The sequence below is a fragment of the Syngnathus typhle genome, linkage group LG21, assembly GCF_033458585.1.
Source record: "Syngnathus typhle isolate RoL2023-S1 ecotype Sweden linkage group LG21, RoL_Styp_1.0, whole genome shotgun sequence".
In the NCBI taxonomy this organism is placed as follows: Eukaryota; Metazoa; Chordata; class Actinopteri; order Syngnathiformes; family Syngnathidae; genus Syngnathus; species Syngnathus typhle.
The window spans coordinates 902,501-921,999 of NC_083758.1; positions in this window are offsets into that span (position 1 = coordinate 902,501).

A 19,499-nucleotide genomic window follows, 5' to 3' on the forward strand; every position below is an offset into this window, starting at 1 on the left:
AGACGGCCGTCCCCGGGAGGGGGGTGTTCGTTCACGTGCGGACGCCGGGAGCAGGCGGCCGTCACGCAATTCTGCCAACCGTTCCCACCGGCCTGTGTTTAAGGAGGCGGCCGGTCCTCCGTCCTTGGATGGATAAGATTCGCAGATTTTCGCCCGGCCTGTGTTTAAGGAGGCGGCCGGTTCCCTCCTTCCTTCCTTTCTTGGATGTATAACATTCGCAGATTTTCGCCCGGCCTATGTTTAGTGAGGCGGCCGGTCCTCCCCCTCCTTGGATGGATAACATTCGCAGATTTTCTGCCCGGCCTGTGTTTAAGGAGGCGGCCGGTTCTCTCCTTCCTTTCTTGGATGTAAAACATTCGCAGATTTTCGCCCGGCCTATGTTTAGTGAGGCGACCGGTCCTCCGCGGAGAGCGACCCGCAAGTGGGGAGGAACCGTCCACCCAACGCCGGCGCGAGCCGGGGCCGGTGGGGGCCCTACCAAGGCGGGTCTCATTGCCTGTCGGTCAGTTCGGGAGAAGGTGGGGGTACTCGGAGGCCCGCCGGGAGCAGACGGGGGTCCGGAAGGTGAGGGGGTGAAGGACGGCGGTCGGGAGCAGACGGCCGTCCCCGGGAGGGGGTGTTCGTTCACGTGCGGACGCCGGGAGCAGGCGGCCGTCACGCAATTCTGCCAACCGTTCCCACCGGCCTGTGTTTAAGGAGGCGGCCGGTCCTCCACGAGAAGAATTCTGCCAAACGTTCCCACCGGCCTGTGTTTAAGGAGGCGGCCGGTCCTCCCCGTCGTTCCGCCGGCTTGTGTTTAAGGAGGCGGCCGGTCCTCCACTATTCCTTCCTCCGGTCCTCCACGAGAAGAATTCTGCCAAACGTTCCACCGGCCTGTGTTTAAGGAGGCGGCCGGTCCTCCCCGTCGTTCCGCCGGCTTGTGTTTAAGGAGGCGGCCGGTCCTCCACTATTCCTTCCTTGGATGGAAAGCATGTAGCACTTTGAAAATTTTCGAGCACTGTGACACTTTGAAAATTTTCGAGAGTTTTTGTACTTAGAAAATTTTTCGCTCTTGCACTTCCAGAGTGCTTTGCGGTAGCTCCTAGGTTCGCTGTCCGAGCATGTGAACACTTTTTGGGGGGGAACACATCGCTAGAGACACCAGCCGCCTGGTTCTCGGGGCCAAAACTTGTGTTCCCCACACTCGTTCTGACTATATTTTGCGATTTGGGGGTAAAGGTAATGAGTACAGTGACTAGGGGGACCAACTCATCGTACTCTGGCGCACCAACAGACCAAAGCTGGTACTGCACTTACCCCTGGTACCCCAACGCCTGGTACCTGAAGGGCGAGAGGCTGATTTTTCGCTATTTGCGGCCGACCGGGGAACCAGCGCGGAGCGGACACATTACGGCGAAAGAGCCGTTGGCACTTAGAAAATTTTCGCTAAAGTTGGCGCGAGCTCCAGAAGGAGAGGCCGATTTTTCGCTATTTGTGGCCGACCGAGGGAACCAGACAAAGCGGACACATTACTGCGCAAGAGCCGTTGGCACTTAGAAAATATTCGCCAAAGTTGGCGCGAGCTCCAGAAGGAGAGGCTGGTTTTTCGCCATTTGCGGCCGACCGAGGGAACCAGACAAAGCGGACACATTACTGCGCAAGAGCCGTTGGCACTTAGAAAATATTCGCCAAAGTTGGCGCGAGCTCCAGAAGGAGAGGCTGATTTTTCGCTATGTGCGGCCGACCGAGGGAACCAGACAAAGCGGACACATTACGGCGCAAGAGCCGTTGGCACTTAGAAAATATTCGCCAAAGTTGGCGCGAGCTCCAGAAGGAGAGGCTGATTTTTCGCTATGTGCGGCCGACCGAGGGAACCAGGCAAAGCGGACACTTTACGGCGCAAGAGCCGTTGGCACTTGCGCGAGCTCCAGAAGGAGAGGCTGATTTTTCGCTATGTGCGGCCGACCGAGGGAACCAGACAAAGCGGACACATTACGGCGCAAGAGCCGTTGGCACTTAGAAAATATTCGCCAAAGTTGGCGCGAGCTCCAGAAGGAGAGGCTGATTTTTCGCTATGTGCGGCCGACCGAGGGAACCAGGCAAAGCGGACACTTTACGGCGCAAGAGCCGTTGGCACTTGCGCGAGCTCCAGAAGGAGAGGCTGATTTTTTCGCTATGTGCGGCCGACCGAGGGAACCAGACAAAGCGGACACTTTACGGCGCAAGAGCCGTTGGCACTTAGAAAATATTCGCCAAAGTTGGCGCGAGCTCCAGAAGGAGAGGCTGATTTTTCGCCATTTGTGGCCGACCGAGGGAACCAGGCAAAGCGGACACTTTACGGCGCAAGAGCCGTTGGCACTTGCGCGAGCTCCAGAAGGAGAGGCTGATTTTTTCGCTATTTGTGGCCGACCGAGGGAACCAGACAAAGCGGACACATTACGGCGCAAGAGCCGTTGGCACTTAGAAAATATTCGCCAAAGTTGGCGCGAGCTCCAGAAGGAGAGGCTGATTTTTCGCTATGTGCGGCCGACCGAGGGAACCAGGCAAAGCGGACACTTTACGGCGCAAGAGCCGTTGGCACTTGCGCGAGCTCCAGAAGGAGAGGCTGATTTTTCGCTATGTGCGGCCGACCGAGGGAACCAGACAAAGCGGACACATTACGGCGCAAGAGCCGTTGGCACTTAGAAAATATTCGCCAAAGTTGGCGCGAGCTCCAGAAGGAGAGGCTGATTTTTCGCTATGTGCGGCCGACCGAGGGAACCAGGCAAAGCGGACACTTTACGGCGCAAGAGCCGTTGGCACTTGCGCGAGCTCCAGAAGGAGAGGCTGATTTTTCGCTTTGTGCGGCCGACCGAGGGAACCAGACAAAGCGGACACATTACGGCGCAAGAGCCGTTGGCACTTAGAAAATATTCGCCAAAGTTGGCGCGAGCTCCAGAAGGAGAGGCTGATTTTTCGCTATGTGCGGCCGATCGAGGGAACCAGGCAAAGCGGACACTTTACGGCGCAAGAGCCGTTGGCACTTGCGCGAGCTCCAGAAGGAGAGGCTGATTTTTCGCTATGTGCGGCCGACCGAGGGAACCAGACAAAGCGGACACATTACGGCGCAAGAGCCGTTGGCACTTAGAAAATATTCGCCAAAGTTGGCGCGAGCTCCAGAAGGAGAGGCTGATTTTTCGCTATGTGCGGCCGACCGAGGGAACCAGGCAAAGCGGACACTTTACGGCGCAAGAGCCGTTGGCACTTGCGCGAGCTCCAGAAGGAGAGGCTGATTTTTCGCTATGTGCGGCCGACCGAGGGAACCAGACAAAGCGGACACATTACGGCGCAAGAGCCGTTGGCACTTAGAAAATATTCGCCAAAGTTGGCGCGAGCTCCAGAAGGAGAGGCTGATTTTTCGCTATGTGCGGCCGACCGAGGGAACCAGGCAAAGCGGACACTTTACGGCGCAAGAGCCGTTGGCACTTGCGCGAGCTCCAGAAGGAGAGGCTGATTTTTCGCTATGTGCGGCCGACCGAGGGAACCAGACAAAGCGGACACATTACGGCGCAAGAGCCGTTGGCACTTAGAAAATATTCGCCAAAGTTGGCGCGAGCTCCAGAAGGAGAGGCTGATTTTTCGCTATGTGCGGCCGACCGAGGGAACCAGACAAAGCGGACACATTACGGCGCAAGAGCCGTTGGCACTGAGAAAATATTCGCCAAAGTTGGCGCGAGCTCCAGAAGGAGAGGCTGATTTTTCGCTATGTGCGGCCGACCGAGGGAACCAGGCAAAGCGGACACTTTACGGCGCAAGAGCCGTTGGCACTTGCGCGAGCTCCAGAAGGAGAGGCTGATTTTTCGCTATGTGCGGCCGACCGAGGGAACCAGACAAAGCGGACACATTACGGCGCAAGAGCCGTTGGCACTTAGAAAATATTCGCCAAAGTTGGCGCGAGCTCCAGAAGGAGAGGCTGATTTTTCGCTATGTGCGGCCGACCGAGGGAACCAGGCAAAGCGGACACTTTACGGCGCAAGAGCCGTTGGCACTTGCGCGAGCTCCAGAAGGAGAGGCTGATTTTTCGCTATGTGCGGCCGACCGAGGGAACCAGACAAAGCGGACACATTACGGCGCAAGAGCCGTTGGCACTTAGAAAATATTCGCCAAAGTTGGCGCGAGCTCCAGAAGGAGAGGCTGATTTTTCGCTATGTGCGGCCGACCGAGGGAACCAGACAAAGCGGACACATTACGGCGCAAGAGCCGTTGGCACTTAGAAAATATTCGCCAAAGTTGGCGCGAGCTCCAGAAGGAGAGGCTGATTTTTCGCGATGTGCGGCCGACCGAGGGAACCAGGCAAAGCGGACACTTTACGGCGCAAGAGCCGTTGGCACTTGCGCGAGCTCCAGAAGGAGAGGCTGATTTTTCGCTATGTGCGGCCGACCGAGGGAACCAGACAAAGCGGACACATTACGGCGCAAGAGCCGTTGGCACTTAGAGAATATTCGCCAAAGTTGGCGCGAGCTCCAGAAGGAGAGGCTGATTTTTCGCCATTTGTGGCCGACCGAGGGAACCAGGCAAAGCGGACACATTACGGCGCAAGAGCCGTTGGCACTTGCGCGAGCTCCAGAAGGAGAGGCTGATTTTTCGCTATTTGTGGCCGACCGAGGGAACCAGACAAAGCGGACACTTTACGGCGCAAGAGCCGTTGGCACTTAGAAAATATTCGCCAAAGTTGGCGCGAGCTCCAGAAGGAGAGGCTGATTTTTCGCCATTTGTGGCCGACCGAGGGAACCAGGCAAAGCGGACAGATTACGGCGCAAGAGCCGTTGGCACTTGCGCGAGCTCCAGAAGGAGAGGCTGATTTTTTCGCTATTTGTGGCCGACCGAGGGAACCAGATAAAGCGGACACATTACGGCGCAAGAGCCGTTGGCACTTAGAGAATATTCGCCAAAGTTGGCGCGAGCTCCAGAAGGAGAGGCTGATTTTTCGCCGTTCGTGGCCGACCGAGGGAACCAGACAAAGCGGACACATTACGGCGCAAGAGCCGTTGGCACTTAGAAAATATTCGCCAAAGTTGGCGCGAGCTCCAGAAGGAGAGGCTGATTTTTCGCCATTTGCGGCCGACCGAGGGAACCAGAAAAAGCGGACACATTACGGCGCAAGAGCCGTTGGCACTTAGAATTTTTTCGCCAAAGTTGGCGCGAGCTCCAGAAGGAGAGGCTGATTTTGCGCTATTTGTGGCCGACCGAGGGAACCAGCCAAAGCGGACACATTACGGCGCAAGAGCCGTTGGCACTTAGAAAATATTCTCCAAAGTTGGCGCGAGCTCCAGAAGGAGAGGCTGATTTTTCGCCGTTTGTGGCCGACCGAGGGAACCAGACAAAGCGGACATATTACGGCGCAAGAGCCGTTGGCACTTAGAAATTTTTCGACAAAGTTGGCGCGAGCTCCAGAAGGAGAGGCTGATTTTTCGCCGTTCGTGGCCGACCGAGGGAACCAGGCAAAGCGGACACATTACGGCGCAAGAGCCGTTGGCACTTAGAAATTTTTCGCCAAAGTTGGCGCGAGCTCCAGAAGGAGAGGCTGATTTTTCGCCGTTCGTGGCCGACCGAGGGAACCAGACAAAGCGGACACATTACGGCGCAAGAGCCGTTGGCACTTAGAAAATATTCGCCAAAGTTGGCGCGAGCTCCAGAAGGAGAGGCTGATTTTTCGCCGTTCGTGGCCGACCGAGGGAACCAGACAAAGCGGACACATTACGGCGCAAGAGCCGTTGGCACTTAGAAATTTTTCGACAAAGTTGGCGCGAGCTCCAGAAGGAGAGGCTGATTTTTCGCCGTTCGTGGCCGACCGAGGGAACCAGGCAAAGCGGACACATTACGGCGCAAGAGCCGTTGGCACTTAGAAAATATTCGCCAAAGTTGGCGCGAGCTCCAGAAGGAGAGGCTGATTTTTCGCTATGTGCGGCCGACCGAGGGAACCAGACAAAGCGGACACATTACGGCGCAAGAGCCGTTGGCACTTAGAAAATATTCGCCAAAGTTGGCGCGACCTCCAGAAGGAGAGGCTGGTTTTTCGCTATTTGTGGCCGACCGAGGGAACCAGACAAAGCGGACACATTACGGCGCAAGAGCCGTTGGCACTTAGAAAATATTCGCCAAAGTTGGCGCGAGCTCCAGAAGGAGAGGCTGATTTTTCGCCATTCGTGGCCGACCGAGGGAACCAGACAAAGCGGACACATTACGGCGCAAGAGCCGTTGGCACTTAGAAAATATTCGCCAAAGTTGGCGCGAGCTCCAGAAGGAGAGGCTGATTTTTCGCCGTTCGTGGCCGACCGAGGGAACCAGGCAAAGCGGACACATTACGGTGCAAGAGCCGTTGGCACTTAGAAAATATTTGCCAAAGTTGGTGCGAGCTCCAGAAGGAGAGGCTGATTTTCTGCTATTTGCGGCCGACCGAGGGAACCAGCCGAAGCGGACACATTACGGCGCAAGAGCCGTTGGCACTTAGAAAATATTCGCCTGAGTTGGCGCGAGCTCCAGGTGGAGAGGCTGATTTTTCGCTCGTTGTGGCCGACCGAGGGAACCAGCCAAAGCGGACACTTTACGGCGCAAGAGCCGTTGGCACTTAGAAAATATTCGCCTGAGTTGGCGCGAGCTCCAGGTGGAGAGGCTGATTTTTCGCCATTTGCGGCCGACCGAGGGAACCAGCCGAAGCGGACACATTACGGCGCAAGAGACGTTGGCACTTAGAAAATATTCGCCTGAGTTGGCGCGAGCTCCAGGTGGAGAGGCTGATTTTTCGCTCGTTGTGGCCGACCGAGGGAACCAGCCAAAGCGGACACATTACGGCGCAAGAGCCGTTGGCACTTAGAAAATATTCGCCTGAGTCGGCGCGAGCTCCAGGTGGAGAGGCTGATTTTCTGCTATTTGCGGCCGAGCGAGGGAACCAGCCGAAGCGGACACATTACGGCGCAAGAGCCGTTGGCACTTAGAAAATATTCGCCTGAGTTGGCGCGAGCTCCAGGTGGAGAGGCTGATTTTTCGCTCTTTGTGGCCGACCGAGGGAACCAGCCAAAGCGGACACATTACGGCGCAAGAGCCGTTGGCACTTAGAAAATATTCGCCTGAGTTGGCGCGAGCTCCAGGTGGAGAGGCTGATTTTTCGCTTGTTGTGGCCGACCGAGGGAACCAGCCAAAGCGGACACATGACGGCGCAAGAGCCGTTGGCACTTAGAAAATATTCGCCTGAGTTGGCGCGAGCTCCAGGTGGAGAGGCTGATTTTTCGCTCTTTGTGGCCGACCGAGGGAACCAGCCAAAGCGGACACATTACGGCGCAAGAGCCGTTGGCACTTAGAAAATATTCGCCTGAGTTGGCGCGAGCTCCAGCAGGAGAGGCTGATTTTTCGCTCTTTGTGGCCGACCGAGGGAACCAGCCAAAGCGGACACATGACGGCGCAAGAGCCGTTGGCACTTAGAAAATATTCGCCTGAGTTGGCGCGAGCTCCAGGTGGAGAGGCTGATTTTTCGCTCTTTGTGGCCGACCGAGGGAACCAGCCAAAGCGGACACATGACGGCGCAAGAGCCGTTGGCACTTAGAAAATATTCGCCTGAGTTGGCGCGAGCTCCAGGTGGAGAGGCTGATTTTTCGCTCTTTGTGGCCGACCGAGGGAACCAGCCAAAGCGGACACATTACGGCGCAAGAGCCGTTGGCACTTAAAAAATATTCGCCTGAGTTGGCGCGAGCTCCAGGTGGAGAGGCTGATTTTTCGCTCGTTGTGGCCGACCGAGGGAACCAGCCAAAGCGGACACATTACGGCGCAAGAGCCGTTGGCACTTAGAAAATATTCGCCTGAGTTGGCGCGAGCTCCAGCAGGAGAGGCTGATTTTTCGCTCTTTGTGGTCCGAAAGGAGAACCGTCGCAATTCGGACAGCTTGTGCGGCAGCCCACGCTGGCACTTAGAAAATATTCTGAAATTATCACCGACCTCCGTGGTGGAGAGGCCGAATTTTCGCCTTTCGGATCCGACCGAGGAACCGTCGCCACTCGGACAAGTTGTGCTGCAGCCCACGCTGGCACTTAGAAAATATTCTGAAATTATCACCGACCTCCGTGGTGGAGAGGCCGAATTTTCGCCATTCGGATCCGACCGAGGAACCGTCGCCACTCGGACAAGTTGTGCTGCAGCCCACGCTGGCACTTAGAAAATATTCTGAAATTATCACCGACCTCCGTGGTGGAGAGGCCGAATTTTCGCCATTCGGATCCGACCGAGGAACCGTCGCCACTCGGACAAGTTGTGCTGCAGCCCACGCTCGCACTTAGAAAATATTCTGAAATTATCACCGACCTCCGTGGTGGAGAGGCCGAATTTTTGCGATTCGGGTCCGAAAGGAGAACCGTCGCCACTCGGACAGATTGCGTGTCAGCCCTCGGTGACACTTAGAAAATATTCTGAAATTATCACCGACCTCCGTGGTGGAGAGGCCGAATTTTCGCCATTCGGATCCGACCGAGGAACCGTCGCCACTCGGACAAGTTGTGCTGCAGCCCACGCTCGCACTTAGAAAATATTCTCAAATTCTCACCGACTTCCGTGGTGGAGAGGCCGAATTTTTGCGATTCGGGTCCGAAAGGAGAACCGTCGCCACTCGGACAGATTGCGTGTCAGCCCTCGGTGACACTTAGAAAATATTCTGAAATTATCACCGACCTCCGTGGTGGAGAGGCCGAATTTTCGCCATTCGGATCCGACCGAGGAACCGTCGCCACTCGGACAAGTTGTGCTGCAGCCCACGCTCGCACTTAGAAAATATTCTCAAATTCTCACCGACTTCCGTGGTGGAGAGGCCGAATTTTTGCGATTCGGATCCGACCGAGGAACCGTCGCCACTCGGACAAGTTGTGCTGCAGCCCACGCTGGCACTTAGAAAATATTCTGAAATTATCACCGACCTCCGTGGTGGAGAGGCCGAATTTTCGCCATTCGGATCCGACCGAGGAACCGTCGCCACTCGGACAAGTTGTGCTGCAGCCCACGCTCGCACTTAGAAAATATTCTGAAATTATCACCGACCTCCGTGGTGGAGAGGCCGAATTTTTGCGATTCGGGTCCGAAAGGAGAACCGTCGCCACTCGGACAGATTGCGTGTCAGCCCTCGGTGACACTTAGAAAATATTCTGAAATTATCACCGACCTCCGTGGTGGAGAGGCCGAATTTTCGCCATTCGGATCCGACCGGGGAACCGTCGCGCCTCGGACAGATTGCGTGTCAGCCCTCGGTGACACTTAGAAAATATTCGCAAAATTTTATCGGACCTCCAGGACCGCTTTTTCACTCTCGCTGTCCGACTGGAGAACCGTCGTAGCTCGGACAGTTCGTGTGCCAGCATCCGCTGGCACTTAGAAAAATTTTAAAAGAGAAAAAAAAGTCTTCTGCACATACGTGCCGACTATATTTTGCGATTAGGGGGTAAAGGTAATGAGTACAGTGACTAGGGGGACCAACTCATCGTACTCTGGCGCACCAACAGACCAAAGCTGGTACTGCACCTAACCCCCTGGTTCCTCAGAGCGGCCCCTGGTACCTCAGCGCTTCCCCCTGGTACCTCAGCGCTTTCCCCTGGTACCTCGGCGCTTTCCCCTGGTACCTCAGCGCTCGCCCCTGGTACCTGAGCGCTCGCCCCTGGTACCTAAGAGCTACCCCGGCTGCCGCGAGCGATGGCCGGCGAGGCTTCCAGAGCCTCGGCTGAGCATTTTCGACGGCCCGCTGGTCTTCCAGCGGAGCTCCGGCCGGTCCTTGGGGGGCCGTTCCGCCTAACTTTTTACGCCCGATTAGGCTTCCAGGGCCTCGGCTAAGCATTTTTGACCAATCATGGAGCTTTTTTCCGACTTCCGTGTGGAGCTCCAGGGCCGTTCCGCCTAACTTTTTACGCCCGATTGGGCTTCCAGGGACGCGGCTAAGCATTTTTGACCAATCATGGAGCTTTTTTCCGACTTCCGTGTGGAGCTTCAGGGCCGTTCCGCCTAACTTTTTACGCCCGATTAGGCTTCCAGGGACGCGGCTAAGCATTTTTGACCAATCATGGAGCTTTTTTCCGACTTCCGTGTGGAGCTTCAGGGCCGTTCCGCCTAACTTTTTAAGCCCGATTGGGCTTCCAGGGAGGCGGCTAAGCATTTTTGACCATTCATGGAGCTTTTTTCCGACTTCCGTGTGGAGCTCCAGGGCCGTTCCGCCTAACTTTTTACGCCCGATTGGGCTTCCAGGGACGCGGCTAAGCATTTTTAACCAATCATGGAGCTTTTTTCAGACTTCCGTGTGGAGCTCCAGGGCCGTTCTGCCTAACTTTTTACGCCCGATTGGGCTTCCAGGGCCGCGGCTAAGCATTTTTAACCAATCATGGAGCTTTTTTCCGACTTCCGTGTGGAGCTCCAGGGCCGTTCCGCCTAACTTTTTACGCCCGATTGGGCTTCCAGGGACGCGGCTAAGCATTTTTAACCAATCATGGAGCTTTTTTCAGACTTCCGTGTGGAGCTCCAGGGCCGTTCCGCCTAACTTTTTACGCCCGATTGGGCTTCCAGGGACGCGGCTAAGCATTTTTAACCAATCATGGAGCTTTTTTCAGACTTCCGTGTGGAGCTCCAGGGCCGTTCCGCCTAACTTTTTACGCCCGATTGGGCTTCCAGGGAGGCGGCTAAGCATTTTTAACCAATCATGGAGCTTTTTTCAGACTTCCGTGTGGAGCTCTTGGGCCGTTCCGCCTAACTTTTTACGCCCGATTGGGCTTCCAGGGAGGCGGCTAAGCATTTTTAACCAATCATGGAGCTTTTTTCAGACTTCCGTGTGGAGCTCCAGGGCCGTTCCGCCTAACTTTTTACGCCCGATTGGGCTTCCAGGGACGCGGCTAAGCATTTTTGACCAATCATGGAGCTTTTTTCAGACTTCCGTGTGGAGCTCCAGGGCCGTTCCGCCTAACTTTTTACGCCCGATTGGGCTTCCAGGGAGGCGGCTAAGCATTTTTAACCATTCATGGAGCTTTTTTCAGACTTCCGTGTGGAGCTCCAGGGCCGTTCCGCCTAACTTTTTACGCCCGATTGGGCTTCCAGGGAGGCGGCTAAGCATTTTTAACCATTCATGGAGCTTTTTTCCGACTTCCGTGTGGAGCTCCAGGGCCGTTCCGCCTAACTTTTTAAGCCCGATTGGGCTTCCAGGGAGGCGGCTAAGCATTTTTAACCAATCATGGAGCTTTTTTCAGACTTCCGTGTGGAGCTCCAGGGCCGTTCCGCCTAACTTTTTACGCCCGATTGGGCTTCCAGGGACGCGGCTAAGCATTTTTGACCAATCATGGAGCTTTTTTCAGACTTCCGTGTGGAGCTCCAGGGCCGTTCCGCCTAACTTTTTACGCCCGATTGGGCTTCCAGGGAGGCGGCTAAGCATTTTTGACCAATCATGGAGCTTTTTTCAGACTTCCGTGTGGAGCTCCAGGGCCGTTCCGCCTAACTTTTTACGCCCGATTGGGCTTCCAGGGACGCGGCTAAGCATTTTTGACCAATCATGGAGCTTTTTTCAGACTTCCGTGTGGAGCTCCAGGGCGGTTCCGCCTAACTTTTTACGCCCGATTGGGCTTCCAGGGAGGCGGCTAAGCATTTTTAACCATTCATGGAGCTTTTTTCAGACTTCCGTGTGGAGCTCCAGGGCCGTTCCGCCTAACTTTTTACGCCCGATTGGGCTTCCAGGGAGGCGGCTAAGCATTTTTAACCATTCATGGAGCTTTTTTCCGACTTCCGTGTGGAGCTCCAGGGCCGTTCCGCCTAACTTTTTAAGCCCGATTGGGCTTCCAGGGAGGCGGCTAAGAATTTTTAACCATTCATGGAGCTTTTTTCCGACTTCCGTGTGGAGCTCCAGGGCCGTTCCGCCTAACTTTTTACGCCCGATTGGGCTTCCAGGGACGCGGCTAAGCATTTTTGACCAATCATGGAGCTTTTTTCAGACTTCCGTGTGGAGCTCCGGGGCCGTTCCGCCTAACTTTTTAAGCCCGATTGGGCTTCCAGGGAGGCGGCTAAGCATTTTTGACCATTCATGGAGCTTTTTTCCGACTTCCGTGTGGAGCTCCAGGGCCGTTCCGCCTAACTTTTTACGCCCGATTGGGCTTCCAGGGACGCGGCTAAGCATTTTTAACCAATCATGGAGCTTTTTTCAGACTTCCGTGTGGAGCTCCAGGGCCGTTCCGCCTAACTTTTTACGCCCGATTGGGCTTCCATGGACGCGGCTAAGCATTTTTAACCAATCATGGAGCTTTTTTCAGACTTCCGTGTGGAGCTCCAGGGCCGTTCCGCCTAACTTTTTACGCCCGATTGGGCTTCCAGGGACGCGGCTAAGCATTTTTAACCAATCATGGAGCTTTTTTCAGACTTCCGTATGGAGCTTCAGGGCCGTTCCGCCTAACTTTTTACGCCCGATTGGGCTTCCAGGGACGCGGCTAAGCATTTCTGACCAATCATGGAGCTTTTTTCAGACTTCCGTGTGGAGCTCCAGGGCCGTTCCGCCTAACTTTTTACGCCCGATTGGGCTTCCAGGGAGGCGGCTAAGCATTTTTAACCATTCATGGAGCTTTTTTCCGACTTCCGTGTGGAGCTCCAGGGCCGTTCCGCCTAACTTTTTACGCCCGATTGGGCTTCCAGGGACGCGGCTAAGCATTTTTGACCAATCATGGAGCTTTTTTCTGACTTCCGTGTGGAGCTCCAGGGCCGTTCCGCCTAACTTTTTACGCCCGATTGGGCTTCCAGGGACGCGGCTAAGCATTTTTAACCAATCATGGAGCTTTTTTCAGACTTCCGTGTGGAGCTCCATGGCCGTTCCGCCTAACTTTTTACGCCCGATTGGGCTTCCAGGGAGGCGGCTAAGCATTTTTAACCATTCATGGAGCTTTTTTCCGACTTCCGTGTGGAGCTCCAGGGCCGTTCCGCCTAACTTTTTACGATGCCAACCTAACCAGAGTGACGGGAGCGGCACAATTCAGAAAAAGTGCTCAGCTCGCCGAGAAAATGCGATTTAAGCAATAAAATTAAAAATGCTTATAAAACATAAACCAAACGTTGGAGGTGGTCATTTCTTCATGCGCAGTGATAAACTCGGCACTCTAAAGCACCCGAGAGCGTTTTTTTCGATGCCAACCTAACCAGAGTGACGGGAGCGGCACAATTCAGAAAAAGTGCTCAGCTCGCCGAGAAAATGCGATTTAAGCAATAAAATTAAAAATGCTTATAAAACATAAACCAAACGTTGGAGGTGGTCATTTCTTCATGCGCAGTGAATAACTCGGCACTCTAAAGCACCCGAGAGCGTTTTTTTCGATGCCAACCTAACCAGAGTGACGGGAGCGGCACAATTCAGAAAAAGTGCTCAGCTCGCCGAGAAAATGCGATTTAAGCAATAAAATTAAAAATGCTTATAAAACATAAACCAAACGTTGGAGGTGGTCATTTCTTAATGTGCAGTAATAAACTCGGCACTCTAAAGCACCCGAGAGCGTTTTTTTCGATGCCAACCTAACCAGAGTGACGGGAGCGGCACAATTCAGAAAAAGTGCTCAGCTCGCCGAGAAAATGCGATTTAAGCAATAAAATAAAAAATGCTTATAAAACATAAACCAAACGTTGGAGGTGGTCATTTCTTCATGCGCAGTGATAAACTCGGCACTCTAAAGCACCCGAGAGCGTTTTTTTCGATGCCAACCTAACCAGAGTGACGGGAGTGACGGGAGCGGCACAATTCAGAAAAAGTGCTCAGCTCGCCGAGAAAATGCGATTTAAGCAATAAAATTAAAAATGCTTATTAAACATAAACCAAACGTTGGAGGTGGTCATTTCTTCATGCGCAGTGAAAACTCGGCACTCTAAAGCACCCGAGAGCGTTTTTTTCGATGCCAACCTAACCAGAGTGACAGGAGCGGCACAATTCAGAAAAACTGCTCAGCTCGCCGAGAAAATGCGATTTAAGCAATAAAATTAAAAATGCTTATAAAACATAAACCAAACGTTGGAGGTGGTCATTTCTTAATGCGCAGTGATAAACTCGGCACTCTAAAGCACCCGAGAGCGTTTTTTTCGATGCCAACCTAACCAGAGTGACGGGAGCGGCACAATTCAGAAAAAGTGCTCAGCTCGCCGAGAAAATGCGATTTAAGCAATAAAATTAAAAATGCTTATAAAACATAAACCAAACGTTGGAGGTGGTCATTTCTTCATGCGCAGTGATAAACTCTGCACTCTAAAGCACCCGAGAGCGTTTTTTTCGATGCCAACTGTCATGATTGGTCCCCAGTTTTGCTAGGTTGCCATGGTTTCTGTTCGCGTCGCCCCTCCCCTCCTGTGTTCCCTCAATCAGTGTGATCATTCTCACCTGCCTCTCATTTCCAGTCATGTATTTAAGTCCTGTCTCTGTGTCACTCCCCTGTCGGTTCATTGCTAATGTCAACCGGTCCCTTTGTCTCACATCTCGGTCAGTATCTGTTGTTGGTTTGGTTGCAAGTTATGTCTGTTACCGAGTCTGTAAGTTCCTGCAATAAACCCTTTTCCAAGCTGCACGTGGTCGCCCTGCTCCATCTTCCACTCCGTTCGTGACAGAATGAACCGACCCCACAGCGACCAGCGCTTGGACCCCCCTCCACCACCAGCTTCCGTCAGCCAAGCCAAGCCAAGCCAAGCCCAAGAAACGCAAGCCAAGCCAAGCCAAGCCAAGCCAAAGAAACGCAAGCCAAGCCAAGCCAAAGAAACCAAAGCCAAGCCAAAGAAACCAAAGCCAAGCCAAGAAACCAAGCCAAGAAACCAAGCCAAGAAACCAAGCCAAACCAAGGCACGGTAAGCAACCAAGCCACGCCAAGCAGCCAAGCCAAGCCAAGCCCAAGAAAGCCAAGCCCAAGAAACCAAGGCCAAGCCAAGCCCAAGAAACCCAAGCCAAGCCAAGCCAAGACCAAGAAACCAAAGCCAAGCCAAGCCCAAGAAACCAACGTCAAGCCAAGCCGAAGCCAAAGCCGAGCGAAGCCAAAGCCGAGCCAAGCCACAGCCGAGCCAAGCCACAGCCGAGCCAAGCCACAGCCGAGCCAAGCCACAGCCGAGCCAAGCCACAGCCGAGCCAAGCCACAGCCGAGCCAAGCCACAGCCGAGCCAAGCCACAGCCGAGCCACAGCCACAGCCGAGCCACAGCCACAGCCGAGCCAAGCCACAGCCGAGCCAAGCCACAGCCGAGCCAAGCCACAGCCGAGCCAAGCCACAGCCGAGCCAAGCCACAGCCGAGCCGAGCCGAGCCACAGCCGAGCCGAGCCGAGCCGAGCCGAGCCAGAGCCGAGCCACAGCCGAGCCACAGCCACAGCCGAGCCACAGCCACAGCCGAGCCACAGCCACAGCCGAGCCACAGCCGAGCCAAGCCACAGCCGAGCCAAGCCACAGCCGAGCCAAGCCACAGCCCCATCTGCGACGCCATCGGTTCCCCAAGTCGCCGCCCGAGTGCGGTTCATGTCCCCAAAGTCGCCGCCCGAGTGCGGTTCATGTCCCCAAAGTCGCCGCCCGAGTGCGGTTCATGTCCCCAAAGTCGCCGCCCGAGTGCGGTTCATGTCCCCAAAGTCGCCGCCCGAGTGCGGTTCATGTCCCCAAAGTCGCCGCCCGAGTGCGGTTCATGTCCCCAAAGTCGCCGCCCGAGTGCGGTTCATGTTCCCCAAAGTTGCTGCCGACTGCGCGTCAGGCCCCCAGTGTGTGCCGCGAGTGTGGCCCTGGGCCTCTGACCTCCGCTGAGTGCAGTTCTGTTCCCCAAGTTCCTGCCGATTGCGCGTCAGGCCCCCAGTGTGTGCCGCGAGTGTGGCCCTGGGCCCCTGACCTCCGCTGAGTGCAGTTCTGTTCCCCAAGTTCCTGCCGATTGCGCGTCAGGCCCCCAGTGTGTGCCGCGATTGTAGCCCTGGGCCCCTGACCTCCGCTGAGTGCAGTTCTGTTCCCCAAGTTCCTGCCGATTGCGCGTCAGGCCCCCAGTGTGTGCCGCGAGTGTGGCCCTGGGCCCCTGACCTCCGCTGAGTGCAGTTCTGTCCCCCAAGTCGCCGCCGAGTGAGGTGGTTTCCCTAGTCGCCGCCGCCCGAGTGCGGCTCTCTGCCCCTTGTCGCCGCCCCCCGGGTGCGGCTCTCTGCCCACCCGCCCCCCCCCGCGTCGTGAGGGATTCGATTTTTGGGACGTCGGGAGCCGTCCCTTGTGGGGGGGGGTACTGTCATGATTGGTCCCCAGTTTTGCTAGGTTGCCATGGTTTCTGTTCGCGTCGCCCCTCCCCTCCTGTGTTCCCTCAATCAGTGTGATCATTCTCACCTGCCTCTCATTTCCAGTCATGTATTTAAGTCCTGTCTCTGTGTCACTCCCCTGTCGGTTCATTGCTAATGTCACCCGGTCCCTTTGTCTCACATCTCGGTCAGTATCTGTTGTTGGTTTGGTTGCAAGTTATGTCTGTTACCGAGTCTGTAAGTTCCTGCAATAAACCCTTTTCCAAGCTGCACGTGGTCGCCCTGCTCCATCTTCCACTCCCTTCGTGACACCAACCTAACCAGAGTGACGGGAGCGGCACAATTCAGAAAAAGTGCTCAGCTCGCCGAGAAAATGCGATTTAAGCAATAAAATTACAAATGCTTATTAAACATAAACCAAACGTTGGAGAAGGTCATTTCTTCATGCGCAGTGATAAACTCGGCACTCTAAAGCACCCGAGAGCGTTTTTTTCGATGCCAACCTAACCAGAGTGACGGGAGCGGCACAATTCAGAAAAAGTGCTCAGCTCGCCGAGAAAATGCGATTTAAGCAATAAAATTAAAAATGCTTATAAAACATAAACCAAACGTTGGAGGTGGTTATTTCTTCATGCGCAGTGATAAACTCGGCACTCTAAAGCACCCGAGAGCGTTTTTTTCGATGCCAACCTAACCAGAGTGACGGGAGCGGCACAATTCAGAAAAAGTGCTCAGCTCGCCGAGAAAATGCGATTTAAGCAAAAAAATTAAAAATGCTTATAAAACATAAACCAAACGTTGGAGGTGGTAATTTCTTCATGCGCAGTGATAAACTCGGCACTCTAAAGCACCCGAGAGCGTTTTTTTCGATGCCAACCTAACCAGAGTGACGGGAGCGGCACAATTCAGAAAAAGTGCTCAGCTCGCCGAGAAAATGCGATTTAAGCAATAAAATTAAAAATGCTTATAAAACATAAACCAAACGTTGGAGGTGGTCATTTCTTCATGCACAGTGATAAACTCGGCACTCTAAAGCACCCGAGAGCGTTTTTTTCGATGCCAACCTAACCAGAGTGACGGGAGCGGCACAATTCAGAAAAAGTGCTCAGCTCGCCGAGAAAATGCGATTTAAGCAATAAAATTAAAAATGCTTATAAAACATAAACCAAACGTTGGAGGTGGTCATTTCTTCATGCGCAGTGATAAACTCGGCACTCTAAAGCACCCGAGAGCGTTTTTTTCGATGCCAACCTAACCAGAGTGACGGGAGCGGCACATTTCAGAAAAAGTGCTCAGCTCGCCGAGAAAATGCGATTTAAGCAATAAAATTAAAAATGCTTATAAAACATAAACCAAACGTTGGAGGTGGTCATTTCTTCATGCGCAGTGATAACTCGGCACTCTAAAGCACCCGAGAGCGTTTTTTTCGATGCCAACCTAACCAGAGTGACGGGAGCGGCACAATTCAGAAAAAGTGCTCAGCTCGCCGAGAAAATGCGATTTAAGCAATAAAATTAAAAATGCTTATAAAAAATAAAACAAACGTTGGAGGTGGTCATTTCTTCATGCGCAGTGAATAACTCGGCACTCTAAAGCACCCGAGAGCGTTTTTTTCGATGCCAACCTAACCAGAGTGACGGGAGCGGCACAATTCAGAAAAAGTGCTCAGCTCGACGAGAAAATGCGATTTAAGCAATAAAATTAAAAATGCTTATAAAACATAAACCAAACGTTGGAGGTGGTCATTTCTTCATGCGCAGTGATAAACTCGGCACTCTAAAGCACCCGAGAGCGTTTTTTTCGATGCCAACCTAACCAGAGTGACGGGAGTGACGGGAGCGGCACAATTCAGAAAAAGTGCTCAGCTCGCCGAGAAAATGCGATTGAAGCAATAAAATTAAAAATGCTTATAAAACATAAACCAAACGTTGGAGGTGGTCATTTCTTCATGCGCAGTGATAAACTCGGCACTCTAAAGCACCCGAGAGCGTTTTTTTCGATGCCAACCTAACCAGAGTGAAGGGAGCGGCACAATTCAGAAAAAGTGCTCAGCTCGCCGCGAAAATGCGATTTAAGCAATAAAATTAAAAATGCTTATAAAACATAAACCAAACGTTGGAGGTGGTCATTTCTTCATGCGCAGTGATAAACTCGGCACTCTAAAGCACCCGAGAGCGTTTTTTTCGATGCCAACCTAACCAGAGTGACGGGAGTGACGGGAGCGGCACAATTCAGAAAAAAGTGCTCAGCTCGCCGAGAAAATGCGATTGAAGCAATAAAATTAAAAATGCTTATACAACATAAACCAAACGTTGGAGGTAGTCATTTCTTCATGCGCAGTGATAAACTCGGCACTCTAAAGCACCCGAGAGCGTTTTTTTCGATGCCAACCTAACCAGAGTGACGGGAGCGGCACAATTCAGAAAAAGTGCTCAGCTCGCCGCGAAAATGCGATTTAAGCAATAAAATTAAAAATGCTTATAAAACATAAACCAAACGTTGGAGGTGGTCATTTCTTCATGCGCAGTGATAAACTCGGCACTCTAAAGCACCCGAGAGCGTTTTTTTTCGATGCCAACCTAACCAGAGTGACGGGAGCGGCACAATTCAGAAAAAAAGCTCAGCTCGCCGAGAAAATGCGATTTAAGCAATAAAATTAAAAATGCTTATAAAACATAAACCAAACGTTGGAGGTGGTCATTTCTTCATGCGCAGTGACAAAATTTTATTGCTTTAATCGCATTTTCTCGGCGAGCTGAGCACTTTTTCTGAATTGTGCCGCTCCCGTCACTCTGGTTAGGTTGGCATCGAAAAAAACGCTCTCGGGTGCTTTAGAGTGCCGAGTTTATCACTGCGCATGAAGAAATGACCACCTCCAACGTTTGGTTTATGTTTAATAAGCATTTTTTATTTTATTGCTTAAATCTCATTTTCTCGGCGAGCTGAGCACTTTTTCTGAATTGTGCCGCTCCCGTCACTCTGGTTAGGTTGGCATCGAAAAAAACGCTCTCGGGTGCTTTAGAGTGCCGAGTTATTCACTGCGCATGAATAAATGACCACCTCCAACGTTTGGTTTATGTTTTATAAGCATTTTTAATTTTATTGCTTAAATCGCATTTTCTCGGCGAGCTGAGCACTTTTTCTGAATTGTGCCGCTCCCGTCACTCTGGTTAGGTTGGCATCGAAAAAAACGCTCTCGGGTGCTTTAGAGTGCCGAGTTTATCACTGCGCATGAAGAGAGGACCACCTCCAACGTTTGGTTTATGTTTTATAAGCATTTTT